Genomic DNA, 4,066 nt, shown 5'->3' with positions numbered 1-4,066 from the left:
TTTCCGAACGTAGCGAGAGTCGCACCAGCTCCAGTGGGCCAAGTTCTCCTTGAAACGTCTACAGTATCTGCAGGTTCTATCTTGTCCTGTGTAGGCTTTGCTGCGCCCCTTGTATCCCCTTGTATTTCCATGGAAGGTGATCAGCTCCCACACCTTCCTCCGGGTCTTCTTGTCCATCTTGAGTGTCCTTCTCATGATGATTCTTAACTGCTCCCTTCCGAGAGTAAGGCCGAGCCTGTTACAGGCCAAGTCCTTCCCCTTTCTCTCCCATCTCTCCTCCAGCTCAGTTTCCGCCTGGATGTCGATCTCCCTGCATGTGTAGGAGTATGGCGTTCTGAGCCTTATTGTCTCACTGTGATTGCCTCCTTTTCTTCCATAGGCTGCTGCCCAATCCGCCGCTTCATTTGGTGGGTGTCCAGCGTGCCCTTTTGTCCACGAAAGCCTGACATTAACTCCCTCTTCTGCTATGAGGCTGATAGTGTTCCTTATTCGGGATATCAACTCTGTTTCCTTAGATCCGATTACTGACTGCAGTGCCGCTCTGGAGTCCAGCAGGATTGTGATACTCTTGGTGGTCTCCCCTGAATCACTCCTATTCCGTATGGTACTAAGACCCCATTCTAGTGATTTCAGGACACCCAGCTGTTCTGCTTGGCAGATATTAGCTGGGCCGTCGATCTTGAAGGCCCTGAAGCCTTCCAGCCATTTAACAGTGTGTTCGTCGGATCCGACCTTGACAACTCCCACGCCGGCCTCCACGAAGCGTTTTCCGTCCTTCACCAGTGATCCATCGCTATAGAACTTCAGGTTTTCACCGTCCGTCCTTGGTTCCCTAGTGTCATCGATTGCCACCACCAGACTTGCCGGGATATCCCATACTTTGCTTTTGGAGTGTTCCTTACTGCCCACCGGCTCGGCCACCCCCCATTTCCGGAAGAGCTTAATTAGGGCGTCCGGACACTTGGGGGCGCTTCCATGGAGCCAAAACTTCACCACTCTTCGTCTGGCCTGCCACCAGGCTGACCTGATCACCGTTGATGCTGCCTTGGAAAGGAGTTCCGAAGGCGCATTTCTCACTGCCCCCGTGAGGGCTCGGCCCAGTATTGCTTCCAACTTGCAACATTGATTGATGAACCAGGTTCCCTCTAAAGCCGGACACCAGATTTCACATGCATATAGTAGAGTGCTAAGAACACTCGATTGCCAGACTTTCAGCAGTGTAACTGGGCTTAGGCCCCAGTCGAGGCCGTTCATCCTCCTGCATTTTGCTAAGATAGCGGTGGATTTGGAGAGGGCCCCTATGGCGTGGTCTCGCCAGTTCCCTGATATCATCACTCCTAACCATTTCATTCTATCTTTGACACAGGATACATCCTCTGACTGTGTCCGTGCTAGCAGGTCTTTAATCGTCTCCTTGGTACCCTCTCTCAAGCAAAGGATTTCATGCTTCGCTGGGTCTGTTTCCAGGTCAGCTCCCCTGGCCCATTCCTCTATCGCATTTGACGAGTCCAAAATTCCTTGCACTATGTGTACAGGTTCCTTGGCATGTATCGATGCCATTATGTCGTCCGCAAAGATCCTGGGTTTCACCGTAACTGCTCCGTTTGCCGGGGATAGGGATCTTAGCTTTCCCTCTAGAGAGTAGGTCCCAATGCAGAAGAGGCAGGGAGATAGTGATCCTCCCTGAGTGATTCCCTTGGTTCTCACTCTTGTGTTTCCATCCAGGGTCACCGTGTGGCCGTGTAGGTAATCCTCAATGAAAATCCCCCAGGCCTCCGAGGAGGTGGCTTGAATCACTGCTCCAACAATGTGGGGGTGGGACACATGGTCGAAAGCAGATTTCAGATCCCAGGTGCATAATACGGTCTCGCCATCGGTCTGATTCCGGTCCTGCACCATTCCCACTATTGGTGCCAGAGCTGTGATGGTGCTTCTAGATCTCGTGAACCCGTGGATGCCTTCCGGTGGGTTCCCGATTGCTCTGGTGAGCCTGTTTTTAATGACAACTTCCATTGTTTTTCCTGTTGTGGAGGTCAAGGATATTGGGCGGAACGCCCTTGGGCCCTCGCCTCTTCCCTTGTCCAATAGAACCCAGTCTGCTCGCTTAAATGGTTGGGGGTAATGCCCCCAATCCAGGCTGGTTTCGAGAAGCTTCACAAACTGCAGCCTCCATGGTGCTTCAGTTAGGTTTAGTGCTCTAGCCACATGTTCGTACGATGCCCCGTCCCAACCAGGAGCTTTCTTTTTCTTGCCCCTGATCTGGGAGACTACTGCCTTGATCTCATCGTCCGAGATTTTGCCACCTAGCGTGTTTAAAAGGCCTTGGTTACGTGCTCTCTCAGCAGTGTCCCTTCTGGGCCGGTTATTCCCTACATAGTAAGAGAGGACTTCCTCGCTGCTGTACTCCGTTTTAGCGGAGTGTTTGTACTTGATGAGCCTATTCGCTTGGGAGTCCGTGAGTTCTGTCATAGTCCTTCTATAGTGGTCACTTTTGGCCCTGGAGATGGCATTGAAGTAGGATCTACGAGCCTTCCTCAGCTCTTCGCTCAAGCCCGCATCCGATTCGTTGTTACGGTGCTTGGCCCTGACTGACCTCTGGAGCTTCCTAAGCTTCTTGCGTTCCTTTCCGAGTTCCTTGGTCCACCATTCCCAGTTCTGTCGTGTGGTTTTCTTTCCCTTCTGTTGTGGGGTGGAAACAACCACTGCTCTTTTCAGGGCGGTCATCAGCCTGGTTGCCCACTCATCAATATCCTCGGAGTTTCTCACAGTAGGTATCGTCCTAGAGATGCCTGCTAGGCTTGAGTCGAATACCTCCCAATTAGTCTTATTGGGGTTCCTTCTTGGCTTGGCCCGTGGCGGAAGGCCCATTTGCCTGAAAGTGACTTTAATGGGTCTGTGGTCCCCCACCGAGTTCTCCACTTCACTATCCAGCCAATGCAGCCCTCTCCCAGCTATCACGTCTATATAACTCGCCTTCTTGCGTGAGTCATACGGGATATGTGTCGGGCCTGCTTCTATTCTATTGAGAGTCTGTAGGGCATTTTCTGCGAGGAGTAATTCTAACTCTTTGCCCCTTTTCCATCTTACGTCCAATCTGTTATTGCCGTTATGCTGGGGGGACCATAGGGAAGAACAAGAGTTCGTGTCCCCTCCAACCACCACTGCTCCATCTTTCGTTGCCGAGAGCAGGCAACCCAGGGTCTCTATCATGTCTCCAATAGGGTTTTTCTTGTCAGCATAAAAGCTGATGAAGTTTACCCTGCTACCACCAATGAGAATCTCTGTCGAGACTGCATCCTCGGCGCAGCGGTGTGCTGAGTGCACTCTGCACTCCTTTGGAAACAGTATAGCTGCTCTGCAGAACGATCTAGCACCTGGGTATGAGGCCTTCGTATTGGGTTTTGCCTGTACCAGTGTGAAGCCGTTATATGAATCACGATTTCTAAGTTGTCCTGGACATTCCTGCAATAATATAACTACGTTGTCTAATTGTCTACCTTGCGCGTGATGACTAAACCAGTCATCTAATACCCCCAGACTTCTCCCCACATTTAACGATACTACCGAGAAGGTGTATCTCTCTGCGACCCGGTGGGGAGGCTCCGAGCCGCTCCTAGTTGGGATCATTGTGCTACTCCGGCCGACTCCCGGCCGGAGAGAGCTGCCTGTCTTTGCGACATCGTCATCCAATCGACTCCTAGGCCTCCTTCTGCGATTGATCCTTGTGAGGATTGCGTAGGGCTTAACGGGGACCTACATATGGGCGATCCATCACTAGGTGCTGAGTGAAAGTCCACTGAGTCTATCACGCTGTTGTTATCCCCCTCCTGAACTGACATGGTAAGGTCTAGTGTTGGCTTCTGGGCTCTCAGTTCTTTCAGGAAGGTTTTATCGCACTTACCTTCGAGAGCTGAGTGGAAGGCCGAGTTACACACCGAGCACTTCCTAATGCCTCTATATCCCTTTTTTTCAGGGCATTCCCTGACCTGATGTTTGCGACCACAGTTGATGCATTGCGGGTCAGCTGTGCATCTGTCACCAAAGACCATGTGTAACTTGCCACAGC

The sequence above is a fragment of the Perkinsus marinus genome (genome assembly GCF_000006405.1).
Source record: "Perkinsus marinus ATCC 50983 genomic scaffold scf_1104296960390, whole genome shotgun sequence".
NCBI classification, from domain to species: Eukaryota; Perkinsozoa; order Perkinsida; family Perkinsidae; genus Perkinsus; species Perkinsus marinus.
The sequence above is the reverse complement of the archived record's forward strand: the minus strand, read 5'-3'. Positions refer to the sequence as shown.